The sequence below is a fragment of the Myotis daubentonii genome, chromosome 1 (assembly GCF_963259705.1).
Source record: "Myotis daubentonii chromosome 1, mMyoDau2.1, whole genome shotgun sequence".
NCBI lineage: Eukaryota > Metazoa > Chordata > Mammalia > Chiroptera > Vespertilionidae > Myotis > Myotis daubentonii.
In genome coordinates, this window is record NC_081840.1 from 68,880,333 (window position 1) to 68,903,988 (window position 23,656).

General features: G+C 43.0%; 1 protein-coding gene and 1 pseudogene across 4 annotated transcripts in view; one reads left to right on the forward strand and one right to left on the reverse strand.

Annotated features, from left to right (window-relative positions):
• RASGRP1 (RAS guanyl releasing protein 1) overlaps positions 1–23,656 on the forward strand; it is an 82,870-nt gene that overhangs the window by 17,166 nt on the left and 42,048 nt on the right. The gene's annotated exons all lie outside the window — the stretch shown is intronic.
• LOC132239160 (large ribosomal subunit protein eL21-like) lies at positions 14,553–15,049 on the reverse strand (annotated as a pseudogene).

Sequence of the window (23,656 nt, forward strand, 5' to 3'; positions counted from 1 at the left end):
CCTTCCTTCCCCCGGCTGCTGGCACCGGCTTCCCTCTGACACCCTAACACCCGGGACCCAGGCTTTCCTCGCAGCCCCGGCTTCGTCTGGAAGGTTGTCCAGTCTAATTAGCGTATGCTTTTATTATTATAGATTGGTTTGAGAGAAAGACACACACATTAATTTTTTCCACTTATTTATGCATTAACTTTAAAGATTATTCCTGCTCACTTTAGAAAACTTAGAAAATACAGACTAGCAAGAAAAGGAAATTGCAGTCATCTATTCTGCCACCAAGGGCAAGATAAGCAGTGTCAACATTGTTGGGAATACCTTCCTAGATTCCCTTCTGTGCATGTTGATATGTACTGTAATCACGTGAGCTTTTTTTATGGTAAACTCACTGCAATTAACTCCACTTTCCATAATTCACATTTTAAACAATTATGCTCTTAAAATCAACATCAGTTTTTATAAATAGGTGTGCTAGCACAGAAAGTTGCTTATTCTAGCCTAAAATTGATTTAAAAAAATAATTCTGCCTTAATCCTTTCAAATATGGGACATAAAAGTGACAGTTGCTTGGCAACTAAAATGATTCTAATGAAGAATTAAAAACATTACAAGAAGAGTAATTACTCATTTCTTTCTTTTCAAGGCCAAATGCTAAGTATGATAACCAGTGACTATAGTTATAATAAATGAAGAAAACAAAAAAGTGTTTCTATTAACTTAAAATTCTAGGTGTGGGCTTTTTTTTTTTTTAATGAATGAGGGAAGTTAGATGGGTTTTGTGGAAGAAAGCTTTGTTTTCAGAAACAATGAAAAAATCTTGTGTTCACTAACTTTTTAAGAGACTCAAGAAGTTGCAACTGCGAAAGATCGAAAACTCGAAGATGCTACCGTTTGGCCCATCTGTGATTCTTGTGCAGAGTAGGAGAGATGGCGGCCAGTGGTGTGATGGAGACCACATTGCCCACCTTGTTTTTTTTCCAGACAGTGGTCCAGGGCCCTGGAGAGATTGCCAAGGTTCTTACCAAAATCTTCAGGCAGGAGATGCTACCAGGATGGAGCTTGGGTTGGGGGGACACCACCAATGAACTGAAATGGACAAAAGGAGTGGTGACGGGAGGCACTATTCCTGCCAGTTTTGTAGTGAAGGAGAGAATGGAATAACCAGAGTAGTGAGGCCATCAGTGATGAGGTCATCTGGGAATTTGGGGGGTGGAGGCGCAAAGGTGAATATTCCCGGCACCCTTTCACTGCCCTCTCTGAATTGCTGTCCGGGACTTGTACTGTCTTTTTAATCTTGTGAACAGCCCCATTTAAGGGGACACCCAGGGTATTTAGGAAGCCAGGAAATGTCCCCGCATTATCATTCATGAGTCTGTCTTGTTAGAATATAATTACAGCCTATAGAGCATCCTTAAATCTGATGAGCAATTAATCATTTTGGTTAATTTTACATTCACTTAGTGAATGCCAAATGCATAGGGGCATTTTCCTGCTTCCTTTTCCTCTTCCTCCCCAGTGCGTTGGCATCAAGGGTTCCAGATTTACTCCACCCATACCTGCCTTGGCGGGTTCATCATTTACCTCCACCCCCAGGCAGTTCAGGCCACACAGTCACTCCGCTTCTGATGCACTGCTTCCCAGGAAATAGCCGGGGTGCCCCCGCTGCTGCTGCTGGGCTAGCCAGAGATGCACGGAGCACTTGGTCTCAGCGAATGACACTGGAATTCACTTGACTTGGGCATTGCGTGAAGCCCCAAAGAAAGCAGTATGCTGTGGTTCCCCGCCCCTCTGTCCCCAGTGGCTTGGAGTCCTGTTACCTGGGCAGCAACCGTAATCATCTACCTGAGGAGCATAGCTTCAGTGAACTGAGAAAGTGTGCCCTTCCAGCTGCAAGAAAGATGGAGGAGGAGACTCTCAACGCTAAGAGACTTAAGGGACATTTCAACTTTTTAAAAAATTGAAATTTTAGAAAACTATATCATTAATTATAGGTATTTGGAAATCTGAATGCTGACTGGATATTTGGTATCAGGAATTACTATTGGTTTTGTTTTAGGCACGTTGTTTTAAAAAGTCCTTATTTTAAAATATATATAATGAAAGAGTTACTGATGAAATATCACATTTGGGATTTGCTTTATAATAATACTAGTAGCCCAGTGCATGAAATTTGTGCACATTAAAAGGGAATTAATTGCCCTAACTGGTTTGGCTCAGTGGATAGAGCATCGGCCTGTGGACTCAAGGGTCCCAGGTTCAATTCTGGTCAAGGGCATGTACCTTGGTTGCAGGCACATCCCCAGTGGGGAGTGTGCAGGAGGCAGCTGATCGATGTTTCTCTCTCATCGATGTTTCTAACTCTCTATCCCTCTCCCTTTCTCTCTGTAAAAAATCAGTAATATATATATATATATTTTAAAAGGGAATTAGCAGAGATATTTTAATATTGCTATTTGCCCTTTCTCTATAATAGAAGTGTGAGAGATGAAAGGAAATTAGTAAAATATATATGAAAATCATATATAAATTGATTAATAAATAAACAGTAACAAAAGGATATAACAACAGAGGCATGATATAAAAATGACAAAAACATGATATGAAAACAACAAAAACATGATATAAAAACAACTGTGATGCCAACAATGACTGATAAAGTGATTAAACTTATTCTAATATCTCCCTGTACACCACATTAAGAGTGAAAATACTTTCAGAGTGCTTGACTAATTTTCCTTGCAATGAAGTATTTAGAACTTTAACTGTAATGTCACATGCTCTTTAAACTCGAGAGAAAGCAACATATAACTGACCATGTGCAAAAACGGGTTCAGGTAGGAATATGCCTACTCTGTCTAGAGTTTGTCCTTGTGATTTATCAATAGTCATCACAAGTGCTGGCATCACGGGAAACCGTCATTGAATCAATTTAAATGGGAGGCCAGTGTCAGATGGGGACAAATTAATTCTTGGAATCAGAACAGCCTTTCCCTCTGCAGATCCTGTTAATACTTCAGCTTTGATAATGTTAGGTTGTAATCTTTTGATAATAAATCTGGTAACATTAGAGAGACCCCATTTACTATTGAGATTTCTCAATAGCATGATGATTGCACCCACTTTCAGAATTGCACGTTTAGATATATTTTTAATATTATCTATAGCAGTGGTTCTCAACCTTGGGTGCACATTAGAATCACCTGGGAATCTTTTTAAAATCCCGATTTCTGGGCCTCATCCTCCAGAAATTGTTTCTTTGTTATGGGGTGGGGCCACAACATCAGTAACAAAGAAACAAAATTAAAACTTTATTGTGGGGAGCCGCTACAGTGTTTTGGACAGGTTCAAGCCTTGGACTGAGGAGAGGGCACAGTCCTCTCATTGCCATGTGCAAGTCCCAGCTTGGAGGGCAGGGCCCTCCCAGCACAATTATAGCCAACAGCTGTAGTTGTAAGCTTGAACTTATGGTCCGAACACATGGCCCCACGTGCCTGAGTGATGTAGGCTTGATAGAGTTCAGGTGCATGTAGTTGAGTGGGATTGAAACCCAGGAGAATGTTGTAAACATCTTGACCACGCCCTTTGCTTTGCCTGGTAGCATCTGCTATAAAATAAAGGCATGGCTGTGGGCGTGGTCGCTGTCTCTCAGAGAAGCAGCGTCCCACCGAGACCCAGCTTTCATTCTCTTGTCTGTCTTTTCTAAGCCTTTCAGCTGCCCCCACTCAGGTTCACCCCTGGCCGTGCTGGCACAGCACACTCCCAGGGAACCACGCTCTCAGGGCAGGTTCCTGCCTCAAACCCCGCCCTTGCCAGAAACAGCTCCGGGAAACAGCTCGGGGAGGGCGCAGCCCTTGGCAAAGCGACCCAGGATTCAGTGGGACCACGCTCCAAGGGCGGGTTCCTGCCTCAAACCCCATGCTTGCTGGAAACAGCACTGGAAACAGCTTGGGGAAGGGCGCAGCCATTGCCAAGACTACCCCTGTAGTACTGACTTCCTTCTGGTTGGTTGTAGCTGTTCTTCTGGATGTGATGAACACCACCCATGGTTTTTATATAAGTAGATGGGAAGGAAAGTGAATGTGGTATAGATGGATCAAAATCGGCCATGTAATGATCATTTTTGAAGCTGAGTGAGTTCATGGAGGTTTCTTACATTGTTTTGCCTACTGTGGTATTTGCTTATAATTTTCTTTTTTTAAATTATTTTGTTTACTTTTCAATGACAGTTGAAATACAATATTATATTAGTTTTACGTGTACAGCATAGTGCTTAAACATTTATATAACTAATTTATGAAGTGATCACTTCGGTAACTGTAGTATCCAAATTACATCATACATAGTTATTACAATATTAATTTTTAAATATTTTCTCTGACTTTATTTCTATAAAATTTGTTTTAATCCTCAAGCAAGGATATGTTTTAATTGATTTTTTTTAGAGAGAGAGAGGAGGGGGGAGAGAGAGAGAGAGAGAGTGAGAGAGAGAGAGATTGATGTGAGAGTAAAACATTGATCAGTCGCCTCTCCATACACATACTCACACCAACCAGGGATTGAACCCAAAACCTTTTGGTGTATGGGACAATGCTTCAACCAGCTGAGTCACCAGGCTGGGCACAATATTATTGACTATATTCCCTATGTTGTAGTTTATATCCCCAAGACTAATTTTATGACTACCAATTTGTACCTCTTAATCCCTTCGCCCTTTTTACCCAGCCTTCCAACCACCCTCCCCACCCCCCACCAATCTGATAAACCTCAATTTGTTTTCTGTATCTGAATTTGTTTCTGTTTTGTTTGCTAGTTTTTGTCTTTTAGTTTCCACATATAAGTGAAATCATACAATATTTGTCTTTCTCTGTTTTACTTATTTTACTTAGTATAATACCCTTTAGGTCCATCCATGTTGTCACAAATGGCAAGATTTCATTATTTTTTATGGCTGAGTAGTATTTCATTACATATACGTACCACAATCTCTTTATCCATTGGTCTATCAATGGATACTTAAGTTACTTCCATGTCTTGGCTATTGTAAATAATACTACAAAGAAAACATATGGGTGCATATATCTCTTCAAATTAGTGTTTTGGATTTCTTTGGATAAATAGCCAGAAGTGGAATTACTGGGTCATACGGTAGTACTATTTTTAACTTTTTGAGGAAACTCCATACTGTTTTCCATAGTGGCTGCACCAATTTATAATGCTAGCAACAATACATGAGGGTTCCCTTTCTCCACATTCTCTCCAACACTTGTTGTTTGCTGATTTATTGATGGTAGCCATTCTAACAGGTGTATGGCAATTTCTCACTGTGCTTTTAATTTGCATTTCCCTGATGATTAGTGATCTTGAACATCTTTTCCTACTTCTATTGGCCCTCTGTATATCCTCTTGGGAGGACATAGAAGTCTATTCAGGTCTCTGCCCATTTTTTAATCAGATTGTTTGTGGAATTTTTTATTTTTTTGACTTTAAGTTGTTTGAGTTTCTTATGTTTTGGATATTAACCCCTTATCAAATGTATCTTTGGTGAATATCTTCTCCCACTCAGTAGGTTGTCTTTTTATTTGTTGCTGGTTTCCTTCACTCTGCAAAAACTTTATTTTATGTTTGTTAATTTTGTTGGTTTGTTTTCCTTCCCGAAGATACTTATCCCCCCAAAATGGTTAAGACCAATGTCAGAGTCTACTGGCTGTTTTCTTCTAGGAGTTTTATGGTTTCAGGTCTTACATTCAAGTCATTAACCCATTTTTACTTTATTCTTGTATATGGTATAATAAAGTGGTCTGGTTTAATTTTTTTACATCTATCGGTCCAGTTTTCCCAACACCATTTAGTGATGAGAATGTCTTTCTCCTATTGTATATACTTGCTTCATTTGTCATAGATCAGTTGACCATGCAGATGTGGCTTTACTTCTGGGCTCTCTATTCTGTTGAATAACAGTGGTTAAAGTGGGCATCCGTTTTGTTCCTGATCTTAAAGAACAAGCTCTTGGTTTCATTTGCAAATGACTCCATTCAGTAGATTGTTTTTTCATCTCCATGTTTTCCTTTACTGTGAGAAAGATTTTTAGTTAATGTATTCCTCATTAGTTTATTTTTGCTTTTGTTGCCTTTGCCCAAGGACATATCTAAAAATAATATTGCAAAGGCTGATTTCAAAGAGTTTACTACCAATGTTTTCTTATAGGAGTTTTGTGATTTCAGGTCTGAAATTTAAGTGATCCATTTTGAGTTTAGTTTGTATATGGTATAAGGAAATGTCTAGTTTCTCTCTCTCTCTCTCTCTCTCTCTCTCTCTCTCTCTCTCTCTCTCTCTCTCTCTCTCTCTGTTTTTGCATGTATCTATCCAATATTTCCAACACCAGGAAGAGACAGTTTTCCCCTTATGGTATATTCTTGCCCCTTTTGTTTTAGATTGACCATAGAAATGTGGGGTGTTTTCTGGTCTCTATTCTGTTTCATTGATCTATTTTTGTGCTACTACCATACAGATTTGATTATTATAGCTCTGTACTATACTTTTAAGTTAGGGAGAATTACACCTTTAACTTTTTTCTTTCTCAAGATTTCTTTGGCTCTTTGGAGTCTATTGTGATTCCATATACATTTTAGGATCACTTGTTCTAGTTCTGTTGAAATTGAAAATGCCATTGATATTTTGATAGAGATCACATTGCTTAGGGTAGTATGAACATTATTAATTCTTCCTATCCATTAGCATGATATATCCTTCCACTTATTTGTGTCTTCTTCAATTTCTTTTATCAATACTTTATACTCTTTAGAATATAGGTCTTGTACTTCCTTTGTTAAATGTATTTTTAGGTATCTTATTCTTGTTAATACAATTTAAAATGAGGTTGTTTTCTTCATTTCTCTTTCTGATAGTTTATTTGTATACAGAAATTTAGCAGATTTCTGAGTATTTTATATCCTGCCACTTTACTGAATTCATTTATTAATTCTAATAGTTTTTGGTAGAATCCTTCAGATTTCCTGTATAGTATCATGTCATCTGCAAAAGTGACAATTATACTTCCTCCTTTCCAATTTAGATAACTTTTATTTCTTTTTCTTGTTTATTCCACTACTATGTTAAATAAGAGTTGTGAGAGTGGCATCCTGGTCTTGCTTCTGATCTTAGAAAAGCAGTTTTCAGCTTTTCACTGTTGAATATGTTAGCTGTGAATTTGTCACATAAGGTCTTTATTATATTGAGGTATGTCCTTCTATACTCACTTTGTAGAGAGGTTTTTTTTTTAATCAGAAATGGATATTGAATTTTAATACTTTTTCTGCACCTAATTATAGAACCATGTGATTTTTATCCTTCATTTTGTTTGTGTGGTGTATCACATTGATTGATTTGTGGATAGTGAGCCACCTTTGCACCTCTGGGTCAGGTATATGATGTGCTTAATCTGTTGTTGAAGTCAGTGTGCTAAGATTTTGTAAAGGATTTTTGCATCTATGTTCATCAGGGATATTAGTCTATAATTTTCTTTCTGTTGCAGTGTCTTTGTCTGGTTCTAGTATCAGAGTAATGCTAGTATTGTAGAATGAGTTTGGAAACTTTCCTTATTCTTCAATTATTTTGGAATAGTTTGAGAAGGATAGATAGTAATTCTTCTTCGAATGTTTGGTAGACAAACCAGATGGTTTGTAAAGCCATCTGGTCCTGGACTTTTGTTTGTTGGAAGTTTTTGATTACTGATACAATTTCATATCTAGTGATCAGTCTGTTCAGATTTTCTTTCTATTTTTTTTTCCTGATTCAGTCTTGGAAGATAATATCTCTCACAATTTATCCATTTTTTTTCTCTAGGTTGTCCAATTTGTTGGCATTGTATTTTCTTATAATCCTTTGTGTTTCTGTGATGCCAGTTGTCACTCCTCTTCTTTCATATCTGATTTTATTTATTTGGGCCCTCTTTTTGTTCTTGATAAGTCTGACTAAGAATTTATTATTTTGTTTATCTTTTCAAAGAACTAGCTCTAGTCTTATTGGTACATATTTTCTATTGGTTTTGTTTAGTCACTATTTAATTTATTTCTGCTCTGATTTTTATTATTTCCTTTGGGCTTTATTTGCTTTTCTTTTTCTGGTTCCTTTAGATATAAGCTTAGATTATTTATTTTATATTTTTCTTATTTCTTCAGGTAGGCCTACATTGCTATGAATTTCCCTATTAGAACTGCTTTTACTGTGTCCCTAAAATTTTAGAATGTTGGTGTTTTTATTTTCATTTGTTTCAAGATATTTTTTTCTCCTTGATTTCTTCATTAACCCATTGATTACTTAGTAGCTTGTTGTTTACCCTTTATTTATATTTTTTCCAGTTTTTTCTTGTAATAATTCTAGTTATATACCATTGTTATTAGAGAAAATGCTCCATAGGATTTCAATCTTCTTAAATTTACTGAGGCTTGATTTTTTGCCAAACTTGGACTATCTATACTGCTGATTTGGGGGGAATGTTATATAGTTATCTATTAACTCTACCTGGTATAAGGTGTCATTTAAGGCCACTCTTTTCTTTTTTATTTTCTGCCCAGATGTTCTATCCAATGATAAAGTAGGGTGTTAAAGTCCCCTACAATTTTGTATTACTATCTGTCTCTTCCTTTATGTCTGTTAATATTTGCTTTATGTGTTTTGGTGCTCCGACATTGGGTGTGAAGATGTTTACAAGTGTTATATCCTCTTGTTAGATTGATCTTTTCATCATTATATTAGAGGCCCGGTGCCACTGGGACCATGCCGGGGTCCATCCCCAGCAGGTCCAGGGGTCCCCAAAGGCGTAGACGGAGTCGGCGAAGAAGGAAGGACATGGAGACAGTGTTCAGTTGATCAGCAGCCTAGCCAGGATCTCCAGCCAAGTTCTGGTCTCGATCCCCAGAGAGGTTCTGCTTAGGATCTCCAGCCAGGTTCTGTGTCCATGTTGTCTTGCTAGGTTCTCCAGCCAGGTTCTGTCTGAGATCTCCAGCCAGGTTCGGTCACCAGGTTCTAGTCAGGTTCTCTTGCCATATTTCTGTAGTCAGGTTCAGTCCAGGATCTTTTGCCATGTTCTCTCCAGCGAAGTTCTTCTGTCTCTAGAGAACGTTCTGTGTAGGTTCTGTGTTCTGAATTCTGTCTGTTGTTGTCTTGTTGCATCTGTATTTATACCAGTTGATTCAATCCTATCAATCTCTATTACAAAGGTTAGGGCGTTTCTTATGTCCATTCCAGGGAGTAAAGATTATGTAGCTTAAGCATGATTGTTCGTAGTTAAAGTGATTAATTACCCGCCTGGCACTTAGTTAAGAGGTTTTATTCCCTCCCTAACTTCAGGGAAAAATCCCTACCTGGGGAAACAACCTTTCTCAGAGACCTTGGTTAAAACACATAGTGCCAAGAAGGTGAGCAAACATATTAAGAACCGTATGCCATATATGCCAGGTCCCTTGAAACAGCAAGCATGGACCGGCTCCCGGCAGGACTGGGGGAGGCCCTCCGCCCAGCCTGTGCCCTCTCGCAGTCTGAGACCTCTCGCTCCTTACCACCCACCTGCTCGCTGCTCCTTACCCTCCTTACTGCTCAGCTGGCTGCTCCTTAGTGCTGCTGCAAAGGCGGGATAGGCTCCCGCCACAGCCACTGCACTCACCAGCCATGAGCCCGGCTTCTGGCTGAGCGGTGCTCCCCCTGTGGGAGCGCACTAACCACCAGGGGGCAGCTCCTGCTTTGAGCGTCTGCCTCCTTCTGGTCAGTGCGCATCATAGCGACCAGTTGTTCTGGTCATTCTGGTCATTCCTCCCTAATGGTCGCTTAGGCTTTTATTATATAGACTAGAGGCCCGGTGCACAAAAATTTGTGCACTCGGGGGGGGGGGGATGGGAGGGTCCCTCAGCCCGGCCTGTGCCCTCTCGCAGTCTGGGACCCCTCGGGAGATAACGCCCTGCTGGCTTAGGCCTGCTCCTGGGTGGCAGAGGGCAGGCCCAATCCCTAGGTGCAGCCCCTGGTCGGGCTCAGAGCAGGGCCAATTGGGGAGTTGGGGCGATGCCCCCTGTCATGCACAGAGCAGGGCGGATTGAGAGGTTGCGATGCCACCCTCAGTCACGCTCAGGGTAGGGCTGATTGGGGGGTTGGGGCACCGCCCCCGTCACACTGAAGGTAGGGTCGATGGGGAGGTTGCGGCGCCACCCCCTGTCATGCACAGAGCAGGGCCAATCAGGGGGTTGGGGCGCTGCCCCCTGTCACACACAGAGCAGGGCCCATTAGGGGAGTTGGGGCTCCGTACCCTGTCATGCACAGAGCAGGGTCGATCAGGGGGTTGGGGAGCTCCCCTCGTCACTCACAGAGTAGGGCCAATAGGGGAGTTGGGGCACCGCCCCCTGTCACACACAGAGCAGGGCGGATCAGGGGGCTGGGGCACCACCCTCTATCACTCACAGAGCAGGGCCGATCAGGGGGTTGGGCCGCCGCCACTGCCACACTCAGGGCAGGGCCGATGGGGAGGTTATGGCTCTACCCCATCACACACAGAGCAGAGTCCGTTGGGGGGAGAGGGGGCGCCGCCCTCTATCACCCACAGAGCAGGGCCAATCAGGGGGTTGGGGCACCTCACCCTGTCACACACAGAGCTGCAGGCGATCAGGGGGTTGGGGAGCTCCCCCCTATCAGGCACAGAGCAGGGATGATCAAGATGTTGGGGCGCCTTCCCCTGTCAGGAACAGAGCAGGGCAGATAGGGAGGTTGTGGCCCCACCCCCTGTCACACACAGAGCCGCAGGGCGATCAGGGGGTTCGGGAGCTCCCCCCTGTCACGCTGATCCCAGTGCTGGGAGGCCTCTCGGCTTCGCTGATCCCAGTGCTGGGAGGCATATTACCCTTTTACTATATAGGATAGAGGCCTGGTGCATGGGTGGGGCTGGCTGTTTTGCCCTGAAGGGTGTCCTGGATCAGGGTGGGGGTCCCCACTAGGGTGCCTGGCCAGCCTGGGTGAGGGGATGATGGCTGTTTGCAGCTGGTCACACACCCTTCAGGATGGGGGTCCCCACTGGGGTGCCTGGCCAGCCTGGGTGAGGGGCTGAGAGCTGTTTTCTGGCTGGCCAATCCCCCGGCGATGGAAGCTCCCAGCCTCTCCTTTTTTTCTTTTTTTTTATTCTGAGATTTATTTACCTTCTATAATTGAAACTTTGTAGCCTTGATTGGAGCTTAGAGCCGGCCAGGGCGGGGTGGAAACTTGGCTTCCTCCATTGCCAGGGACAACCCATGCCTCCTGCTCGCTCCAGCTCTGTGGCCACGGCCGACTGAAAGCAGGTATCTGGGGTTTATTTATCTTCTATAATTGAAACTTTGTTGCCTTAAGTGGAGCTCATAGCCGGCCACAGCAGGCGGGAAACTTGGCTTCCTCCATCACTGGAGCAACCAAGCCTCCTGCTTGCTCCAGCTCCGTGGCTGCCGGCCACCATCTTGGTTTGGTTAATTTGCATATAGTTGCTCTGATTGGCTTGTGGGCGTGGCTTAAGGCATAGCAAAGGTATGGTCAATTTGCATGTTTGTCTTTTATTAGATTAGATATCCAATCATACTATGTCTCTTGATAGGACCATTTAGTCCTTTTATGTTTAAAGTAATTGTGGATAGATATGTACTAATTGCCATTTTATTAATTGTTTCCTTGTTTGCTTTTGGTTGTTCTTTGTTTCTTTCTTCTCTTTCTCTCTTGTACATTGATGACTTTAGTGATTCATTTGCATTTATTTTTCTTATGTTGTGTATCTATTATAGTTTTTTGATTTGTAGTTACCATAAGATTCATATATGACAAGTTATGTTCATATCAGTCTATTTTAAGTTCATTGTCATTTAAGTTCAAATGCATTCTAAAAACACATTTTTGCCCACCCCCTTACACATATTTTTGACAACATATTTTACAGCATGTGTGTATCCCTTAATTTATTACTGTAGTTACACATATTCTTACTAAAACTTTCTTCTTCGCTATTTTTCCATCTGCAAACAGGATAATTTGAAAAATTTTAAAGGTTGTTTTAGTTAGGGTGAAAATTAAATAAGATTGTTTTAGCTTGGGTTTTCCCACATACAGATCCTGAGACAAGGATTTAAATACAAATAGTTTACTTTGGGAGATGATATTAGGAAAAACTGGTAGAGGGACAGGGAAGGCAGCTGATAAAGAGTGCATTGTCAAGTGAATTATTACTGAGGATCAGGATAGAGGAGTTCCGGCCCAGGGCAAAGAAGCTGGGCATTTATATACCAAGTTCCATCAGTCGTTGGTTATGGGCTGCTCTTAAGAGATGTTAATTCTCTAGCATATCTGGCCTGCCTTGCACACAGGTTGTAGTGGCCTCCAAGAAAGTCCTCAGGAATATGGAAGTTGAGTGGGTATGCACTCTAGTGGTAAGGCCTGAGAATGTATAGGTTGGGTACTGGCAGGCTCTGCTACAAAGTAAAAAATCAAGTGCTCAATAAATGTTAGGCAAATATCATCTACATAAAAATTTATATAAGCAGATTTATCGCTGGTTAATAATCATACTCAAAGTGTATGCATACAGATAGGAACATAGGTAGATGGATGTCATCCTGCAGGTGTAAGCATTTACTAGTATGAGTGGTTCTGGACATTTTCATCAGACTGAAACGCAGTCTGTTTTTGGTAGACACACTGATGGAATTAGCAAATACACAGGTGAAAATCAAAAGTCAGGAGATAATAAGGCAAAACAAAGAACTTTGATAAACAACACATCAGTAAGAATAAGTGTCTTGCACTTAAGTTTTAAAATATTGATTCATATATGTTTTGCATGGAGAAAAAACTGTATAAATTATCATTCTTGTGGAAAAATACCAAAAGATTTTAGTAGATTGTAAATTCAATATAAGCCAGTAGTGCTATGTGTCTTTCAAAAAGTTAAAATAATCTGAGATTGCATTAATAGAAATAGACTTTCCAGATTTAGGATTAGTACCCCAACTAATCCTAAATTAATGCTGGCAGTCTTAATGCTGGCACATAGTAATTCTTGACCCTTAGCAAAGAGTTAATGTTTCTGAAATGCTTGTTCTAAAAACATGAAAATTAATACACATTTTTTGTATTGTTGTGAAAGGTGTTATTAAATTCAGGTTTAATCTCTGTTTTCCATGCTAGGAATGGAAAGCTAGAATGAGTACAAAGGAGGGGAATAGTGAAGAAATGATACAGAAATAAAATTATGAGGATATAAGATGGCAATACCTGAAAAGAAGACAATTGGGTGGCTTTTTCTTTTTTTTTTTTGGTCTTAACCTGTGTTAAAGTGTTAAGTCTTGACAGTGTTAAGCATAAAAGAGTTAGTACGAGTTATTTTCCTCCAAAAGGACAGATATAAAATATAAGTGGATTCAAATTTCAGCAAGAAACTGCACCTTCCCATTTATAAAGATATTCAGGATCAAAACAAGAACTTCCAGTCTGGTCATAATGGAATATTGGGTATTGTAATTATGTTCCTGCTATAAACAGCTATAAAAATGAACAACATATGTGAAACAACTATTTTCAACTATTGGATTGGTTTGTGGATAAAATGAAAAGACATATCTTGGCTTTTGCCTGGGGGCACTGTACAAATTTTGGTACAGGGCACTAGGTCCTGGAGAGCAGCATCTTGCTTGGCAGCGGAAACAGAGTTTGTATTCAGGGCTTCTGGGATTGCTGGAATTTGTGGAGTACGATACGGGAGAGAAAGGATCTCCTTTAGTCTTTCACCAAATACTAAACTGTGTATGAATATGCTAAGACTCCATGACACCAATTAGTCACTGGGGGTCTGTGAGTCAGAGGAGGTCTCATAAGTATCATGTCACAGTTCCAACCAGTAGAATGGAGAGATATAACACCTTGGACATTCAGTTAGGATCTGAAAAAGACTGCAACATAGGAATCGGGTTACTCTAGACCTAGAGTAAGAGCTACCCTTGACCCCCACGAGCAAGGCCTAAATCCAGAACTTGATAGTGCAAATGTGAGGCTCAAGTAAATAAAATGTCTCAACATTGTATCCACCATGCCCAGCATATAATGTAAAATTACAATACACAAAGAAGCAGGAAAATGTGACCCATAAGAAGAAAAAAAATTCATAGGAATGAACTCAAGAGTTGACACAAATGTTGGAATTAGTCCATAAGGAATTTAAAAAAGCTTTTGTAAATATGTTGAAAGACTTAAAGTAGGGTGAACAGATGGGTAGCTTCAACAGAGAAATAGAAACAATTAAAAAATGGAAATTCTAGAAGTGAAAAATAAAATACACCAAACGGAAAAATTCACTGGATGGGCTTAATACTTCATTGGACACTGGAAAAACACACGATCATTGAATTTGAAGACAACTCAATAATTCAAAAAGACTGAAAACAACAACACTAGAGTTTCAGGTGATACAACTGGAGCTTATATGGAAATGAAAGGACCTGAAATAGCCAAAACAACCTTTTCATGTTTTTTAACACTACAGAGGTCTTTTCCCACACACACACTTATCATGCCATGACTTCTTAGGGAGTGGGTTCCCGCAGCTCAGGCTCCCTTCCATTGGTTCTCACAACGTGTGCTTCTCTGGGTGGAGCAGGCTGACGCTTCAGTTGAACCCAGGTACCTTTCTCGTTGGCTTCCTTCTTTTTCTGATCATTTTCCTTCACACGTTTCAGGAAGCTATCTCGGCTCTTAGAGTGCCTAATATGCTCAATACGTACATTAATTCTCTTGGCAAGACTCTTGCCCTTAGCTTGTTTGTTTACAACAATGCCCACCACATGCTGGGTGACATTGTTCACTCTTCCAGTTTTCCCAGGGGAACATTTGTGGGGCGCTCCTTTTCGAACAGCACTCATTCCCTTGATGTCCACAGTGTCACCTCTCTTGTAGATGTGCATGGATGTGGGCAAAGGAACAATTCCATGTTTTCTGAAAGGCCTAGAGAACATATGCGGGTGCCTCTCCTCCTTCCCCTTGTGTTAGTCATTTTGGCAAATTACTGGAAGATGGCGGTTCCGGCCAAAAGGCCAAAACAATCTTGAAAAAGAAAGATGAAGTTGGAAAATTTACAATACCTGATGTCAAAACTTACTATAAAGCCATAATAATCTAGACCATATATGTATAGACAAATATATCAGTGGAACAGAATAATGAGTTCAGAAATAAATCCACATATATGGGCAATTAATCTTCAACAAAGACAACAAAGTAAGTCATGGAAAAAGGAATGTCCCTTCAACACATGGTGATGGAACAACTGCTACCCGTGAAAAAAAATGACTGTGAACTGTATTTCACACCATACACAAAAAAATAACTTGAAATGAATCAGGGAGCTAAATATAAAGTACAAGTAATAAGGCTTCTGAAAAGTAATATAGAATGTTTTTGTAAACTTTGGGTAGGTACTTTTATACAGGGTGCAAAGGATTTACCATAAATGGTGTATTTAATAGGTTAGACTTCAAAAAAATAATTTCTGCTCATCAAAAGAGCCATTAAAGAAATGAATGACCAAGCTACAGAATGGGAGGAAATACTTGGTAACACAAATCTTTGACAGGAATTTTATATATTCAAAATATATTTTAAAAACTCCTGTGACCCAATAATAAAAAAAACAATTAAAATGGACAAAAACACACACATCACAAAAGAAGATACATGAATGCAAATAGACACATAAAAAATCCTCAACATCATTAGGCACTGAAAAATGTGAATTATAATCACAATGAGATACCACTGTTACAGCCTCCGAAAAGGCTGAAATTAAAATACAACACCAAGTGTTGGTGAGGATGTGGAGCATCTGAGACTCTTAAGCATTACTGATGGGGATGTAAAATGATACAATCACTTTGGAAGACTGCTTAGCAATTTCTTATAAAATAAAATATTCACCTACCCTGTTAGCCTATCAATTCCACTACTAGGTATTTATGGAAGAGGAAGGAAAACATATGTCTGCGATATAACTTGAATCCATAAGAGCTTTAGCCATAAAACCTAAAACTGGAACAACCCATATATCACTTGACAGCAAAAAGAATAAACAAAGTGTTATTTATTCAACAGAATACCTATATATCCATGAAAAGGAATGAACCACTGATACGGTTAACATTGTTTCATCTCAAAAACATTTTGCTTCACGAAAGAAGCATTGCACACACACAAAAAATACGTACTGTATGATTTCAATTATGTGAAGTGCTAAAACAGGTAAAACTAATCTCTGTGTGTGTGTGTGTGTGTGTGTGTGTGTGTGTGTGTGTTAAATACTGGCTTTATGGTTGGAGGAACTGACTGGGAATATTAGGAAACTTACTGGGTCATAGAAATATGCTAGATCTTCAACCAAAGGACTTACATGCAGGCATATGGGCCTAACCAATGGACACAGACAACGGGGGGGGTCATGAGCGGGGGGTGAGGGCATGAGCGGGGGGGGGGTAGAGGGTAACGTGGGGACAAGGACACATATGTAATATCTTAATCAATAAAAATATATTAAAAAAAATATGCTAGATCTTGAGAGGAGTTTGATAAGATAGAGAAAGTTATTTTTAAAAAGCAAACAAACACCAAAACAGCCTAACAGGAACAATGATAGAGGGTCCTTCTGTAGGAGCTTTAAGTAAGGAACAATCTTATCACAATTCTCGCCCATGAGGTCGAGCTTGCTCGAAGGCAGCAGGTGACAAGTGGTGATGACTACCTTCTGCTTCAGCCGGTTTGCTCCTCTGGGCCCCTCTGTGATTGTGTGTGATCAAACATGTGAGGGCCGCAATGGGAGGGACAAAGGTCTAGTAACTCAGAAACTAGAGACCCCATCTGATGACTCACTCGGCAGGGCGGGGAGAAAAAACCCTCCTTATTTAATCAGGTGACCTGCTGCTAATGAAGTACTCGTTGGAACACCCCAAGAACTAAAGAGGTGAAATGGCAAATTACCTGAAGGTTAATTCACAAGATCATGCCAGTTCAGAAGGGTTCAGTGAAATTTGCCAAGAACCCTCACAGTTTAATCATCCTTTTGAGTCTGTTCCAATTGTTTTACCGGAGTTACTGAAATGCCGTAAAACAACTGTGGGTCCTCTCTCGGCACAAGCGTTTTAAGTGGTAAAAGACCCACGAGTTGGGTGGTGGGAAAGGGACAGAGAAATGCTTTGCTGTCCTGGATGCGAAGCTCCTGTCCAAAGCAGAACGGAGTCATCCTGGGACTGAGCTTCTGTTGCCCCTTTGCTAATGAACACCTGTAGAGTGACAGGCCCCAGTGGACACCTCCTCAAGACACCACAGGCAGAGGGGAGAGAAGCTGCCCACACCCCACAGGCAAAGATCAGGGGTGCCGCCGACCACAGGAGAACTGGCGCCTTTATTTTAGACTATGAAGGGCCAGGGTCTCTGGCTTCAGGAACCAAGTATCATCCCAGAGCATGGCTGTGCTGGTTGGGGGGGGTAGAGAGAGAAAGAGATTGCTTTGCTAATATCTAATAGGAAACTGCCTGTGGCCCAGCCTGTTAATTTTATCTTGGTCCCCGGCTCACCCCAGACAATGCTGGCAGCAATCCCCTATTTGTTAAAAGCTTCCCTGTATCCAACCCTGAAAACAATTGAAAGACCGCTCCCCGCCCCCTCCCGTCTGCTCCCCCCCCCCCCCCCCCCCCCCGCCTCCACCCCGATTTCTGAAACTGGAAGTGTCTTCCTGGGCTCACTCAGAGCTTGAAGACCTACCCCAGGGCAAGGAATGGGCTCAATGGGCTAAATCAGCCCAAGCAAACTGATCGATCATCAGGTCCCTGAAAAGATTTCAAAAAATACAAATTATGTGCCCTGTTCCTGGACATCTTGATGTGATAGATATGAAATCAGGACTTGGATTTAATTTGGGGGAGGGGAGGAGTTTGGCTTATTTTTTGTTTTGTTTACTTTTAGCCTACCCAGAAAGTCTTAAAGTCAGATTTAATATATTTATTTGCTTCTGGATAAGCCAGAGCATATTCATCCTGAGATACAAAACCATTGTTTTTATTTCCCCTGAAACTCCCCATTAACATAAAAGGGGGGAAAATTCCCCAAATTTTACCTATTGTGAATTTTTTCGTTTTGTTACATGATCTCCTCTCAGAGTGACTATTACTATGCAAATATGACTTGAAGAGTACTGAAGTCTCCAACAGCTTAACATGGTCTTTCCTCTGGCTTCCAAGGGTAGCCATGAGGGTGAGAGGTAAAGGGAAATACTCACCAAGTGGGGAAAGCATGGCTGTCCTTCCCTACTTCCCAGTCTTCTCTAGCCCATTTGGACTGGCGACAAGGTCATAGTTGTGTTTAAATCAATAGCGTGGATCAGGGACAGATGTACCAGCTGGTGCATATGAGGGACCAAAGGTGAAATAACAGTACTTACCCCACTGTGATAAAACTCAGCTAAGCAGGGGACACCGAAGTCTTGCCAAATTTCAACCCATCCTTGGTGGCTTTCTGTACATTTGGGGGGTCTGATTTTGTTTGAAAGTGAGTGACCCAGCATCCCTGTGACAGACTTGGGAAACCCTTGAGTCATTGCTCCCTGTAGCGTGGATGGCCTTCCATACAGTTACCCAGCTTCCAAAGCAGGCAGGGAAGGGTGTGGAGGGTTAAGATGCTAACGTGGCAAAGTGGGGGAGGAAAAGGAATAGCTGCAAGTAACCGAGCTTCCTAAACAACAAAATCAGTTGAGTTCAGCAAAAGCCACCCTTTATTTCATACTTGGATATGACCTCACTGTTCACTCTCTCTAGCCCTCCCCAGGTGGCTGTGTCTCTTCAGGGGCTATGCAGGTAGGGAAAGATATGCAAGTAGAAATTAAAATCAAGTGCAAGGCTCTTTAGAATGTTCCACCTTGAAAAGAGCTCTGGGCTCAGGTTGTAGGTGCAACAGCCTGGCCATTTGAACAGGACACTAGGTGAGAGGATGCTGCTTTCTTTTTTCTGTCGCAGAATTTTAAGGTAAAGATCAGAGTTAGGCCACTCCCCAGTTAGTATGTGAGGTCCCCATACCCTGACCCTGATCCATTCCCACACCTCTCTCCCTACCTAACTAAACTGTACATCTTTTCCTGAATATATTGTAACTCCCTCATCCAAAAGTAGAAACCATTTCTCCCCCACCCAGAACGCCCTTCCCTCCAGCTTAGTCTGTCCAAATCGGACCCCTCCTTCAAAGCCCACCTCAGATGCCACTCTTTGTGAAGGTTGAGCCATTGCTTCCAGTGAAATCTGACGTTCCGCCTTGCCCACACTGCCTTGGCAATGCGTTTCCAGGCCTTCCCGTATCCCCTCCATCCTGGAGCCAGTAGCTCCGGGTACTCACTGGGACCGGAGCCTGGCGCCTCTGCACTCCCCGCAGTACCCAGCACAGGCTCTTCCAACCAAGAACCCAGGGCTGTGACAGCAGCATGGAGGCCTGGAACCCCAACTCTGCCACTGGCGTTATCCTTGGGCCAGCTGCTTATCTGGGGCGATAGTCAAAGTAGTTAACTGGCTCAGCTCAGGCCCCATCCATCGGAGGACTGGACAGATTGAACATCCCTTTGTGTGCCTTTCTCATCTGTACAACAGGCACAGTCCCTGCCTGCCTCACGGGGAGGTTGGGAGTCAAAGCAGACCATACGTGTGAGTGTTTTGTAGAGTGAAGTGTTCTGCAATCATCAGGCAGGGTTGTTCAGCGGTACTTCCAGGGCTTGTGTGTGGCGTTGGCGGCCCTGCCTCAGCTTTCCTCTGCCCTGCTCCGCTCGGGCTCCCAGGAGCTGGCCACGGGGTTGTGTATGTCAAACAGGACAAGTGGGAGAACTCTTGCAAAAAAGCGGTTAGGTCCCGCAGACAGTCAGGATCCCAGCTTCTTCAAGCATCACCCCTTACCGTTTCCATCCTGAAAATGTCAATTTTTCAGTAGATAAGTTTTGGAAGATCTAATCGAAGCCAAAAGCCTAGAAAAGGCTTTTTGAACTTGAACCTTTTCTCACTTGAGGCCACGGTGTGCTATTGCACAGTGACCTTAAAATCCAGGATTCCTAAAGGCACCTGGGAACCTCTGGTTGTCGTCGTGTGTCAGAGGGCAGCTCTGTCTGAATCTGCAAATGGAAATAAATGCCAGGGACATTAACACACCTGGAAAGAACAGTCTAAATCTTAGTTCCTGTTTTGTCCTTATCATTTATTAGCTCTTCTTCTGACCCTTTCTTAAAAACTGTTGATTCTTTTTTTCCCTTCACTATCAGCTCCCTGCATCCTCTCATGTCTCATCCTGGGAACACAAAGTCGTAGCTATTTCCTCCTTCCGAAGACATTTAACCCCTTCCTCTTAGCCAGTGCGCAGGGACTGTTTTGTGTTTGCTGTTGGTTGCTAGTTGATGACTATTCTTCTCTACTGCGATCTGAGTGAAGGAAAGGGCCGCAGTGTAATGTGAAATCACAGCGGTCAGACTCAGTGCAGCAGGGGACCCCAGGCTGTAGGAACCGAAAGGAAATAGACACGGCCTTTGCCTTATCCTTGGAGGAACCCCACTTAAAAGGCAATGCAGGCCCTGGCCAGTGTTCCTAAGTGGTTAGAGCATCTGCCCAGGAACTGAAGGGTCTTGAATTCGATTCCCAGTCAAGGGCACGTACCTCAGGGTCAGGTTCCATCTTTGGCCTAGTGGGGCGTAAGCAGGAGGCAACCAATCAATGTTTCACTCTCTCATTCTCTTCTCTCTCTCTCTCTGTCTCCACCTCTTCCTTCTCTTCCACTTTCTCTAGAAAAAAATACCCTCACACGTTGGGTAAGGATGTAAAAAAATAAAGGCAATGCAGGACTATCATACCCAAATCCCCTAGAACTGGAATGATAAAGGAACCAGGACAATCCTCCACAGCACCTTCCTGCCCACTTCCTAGCGGTGGGACCACTGATGAGTTCTCTTCCCTCTCTTGAGTCTGTTTCTTCATATGAGAAACGGAGAAACATCTACCAAGCAGAGCTGTGTAAGAATCAGCGAGGGTGTCTGCCAGTACCTGGCCATGGTTGGGTGGTGATTATTGTTTGTCTTCTCATTGAGCGGGTAGGCTGGCTCCAGAAACCCGCAAGTGCTAAGGCAAAGGGTGTGCCTCTCACCCTTACCACTCTCAGGACGAGAAGCAAGGGGATAGGGTGGGAAGGGCAGGGCTCCAGGCAAATGAGCAGGACTCAAGCCTCAGCGCTCACTCAGCAGATGTGTGACTTCTGGCAGGTCCTCACCTATAAAATAATAATACCCACCCCACAGAGTCATCTTGAGGCTCAAATGAGCTAACATGTAAGGAGAGGGGAGTCAGCGAGAAAGCACTAATAAATGTGTGTTACTAATGCTTTGACAACAGACTGAGGGTTTCATGTGCCTACGTGACAACTGTCAGGCAGCCTAGATGTTTGGGACCCACGAGTCAACCAGAAATCGCAGTGGTTTAGACTCAGTTCAAGACTTTGTTCTCCCCAAAAGATAAGAAAGCTTCTTATCTTGACTGGTCTCCTGATTATTTCCCTGCTGGGAAGGATGGGGGCAGGGCATTGTCAACTGCGGCTCAGACACGATAAGAGCTATCCCAGGGCTGCACAGTCTGGGTTCAAGTCCCAGGTCTGCCACTTACCAGCTAAACTTGAGAAAGTTACCTTTGCCTCTGTTTCTTCATCCGTAGATGACAGTAGTGCCACTGACCTCATAGAGTTAACACAGGGAAACACTGTGTTTCCTCTGGTGCACAGGAAACACTCGGGCATGTGGACAAAAAGAGCAACACAGAGACAGAAGAGCCAGGAGAAGTAGTAGGTGTTTTGGAGAGAGAATCAGGCTACCCTTCAAATATAGTTCATTTCTTCAGTCAGATGCTACATTTCCTCCAACAATACCTGCTACTTCTCCTGGTTCTTCTGTCTCCCACTTGGCACCAATATTGTGAGTTTCTGTGTTACATGTGGGCTTTCTCTGTAAGACGGTGACACGGCACCAGCTCATGACTTGGGGTGGTTTGAAACATTCTTATTTGGCTCCTGGCTCCTGAGTAGAGGGCAGTTTCTTCTCTGGCTCAGATAGTAAGAGGCTCCTCCCCACCTGTGCCATTCTCTTTTCCACGGTCCTTCCCCAGCCCTTTTGCAGGTTTCTCTCAGCACCTCAGTAAACTCTAAGAAATCTTTCTGCCTTCAAGGTCTGAGGGGACGGTGCCCTTAAAACCCAGGAAGGACAGGAAGTTGGGCGGCCCCCCATGGAGCCAGAACCACCCTTGAGGGGAAGCCATGTCCAGGCTCATCCGCACGGGCAGTGTGACACCCACAGAGGGCAGCCACTCTCTGAGCGGAGGTTAGAGTCAGTGTTGTGTGAAACATCGCGATCCCATCTGCAATAGCTGGAGACTAACAGGAGCAAAGAGACAAGTGAGATGGTGTTCCCGATCCAGCAAGGGAAATGAGACCACTCACTGTTCAGTGTGTCACAGTTCACTAGCACTTTTCTCCATGCAGCCAAACGTAATCTAATCCTAACTACAACCAAAGAAGGGGGAAGAGACTTTCAGAATAACTTCAGTCACGAAAGACTAGGCTCAGTCTAAACGCTCTTTTTCACTTTAGGCAACTCATGCAATGATGCCTGGTGATATGATGATGTTTGGGGTACAAGACTCTGCACCACAAAGAACTATAAGCCAGGGACAGTTTTTAGGGTGAAAGCCCGATTAGTGCTAAGACTGTACTCGGTGTATTGCTATTTTATGTCAGCATACCCCAGTGGCTTCAGCCCTGCTCTGCACTGGGATGGGGTTCCCTAGGGCTCTTAGGAAGTAGCCACACATTGAGTTTCTGGAGAAGATGGAGTTTGAGGCTGACCAGTCTCAGCAAAGCCTTTACAGGAAGTTCCCTGAATTGCTGCCCCAGATCTTCCTCCCTGTTTGTTTGCATCCTTTTTCTTTGGATCCACTCCTCCTTTGTTGGTCTCTCTCCAGCCACCTGCTGGCAGCTCCGTGTCCTCTGTACCCCATCGCCCGTTGGCCACACCAGGCACATTCCTGTGATGCTGTGGGGGGGGATGAGCCCTGTGTGTGAGCCAACGAGACTGCATCACCGAAAGAATCAAACCCCAGCTTCACTGCTACCCAGTCAGGTCATGTGATCGTTCCAGGGTGGATGGGCCCCAGAGAAGCAGCCACCTGGGAGATTCAATGGGTGCTACCTTCCAACAATGGCTCTGAGAGCCTGAGGTCATGGAGTCATCCCAGGCAGATCACTGGGTCTGCAGAACCGAAGAGGACAGGTGCCCTTGTGACTTCTAAGGCCCCTGATTTTTCAGACGCGACAGGTCTAGTGGAGATGGCAACCCCCGAGGAAGGTCGGCTGTCTTGCTCAGCAGCAGCCACACAGCTAAAAGCTCTTTTTCACTTTAGGCAATTCATGCGCTTGGTTAGACATTTATAGATTGCAGTCGCTCATCCAAAAAATCTAGGTCATCCTTCACACAGAGCTTCGCGCTTCTGCAGAAGCGCCGTGCCCAGGGAGGGATGTGCCTGCTGCCGTCTGGTTTGGCCGAGGGAGTGGAGTGTCTGCCACAGGAGGA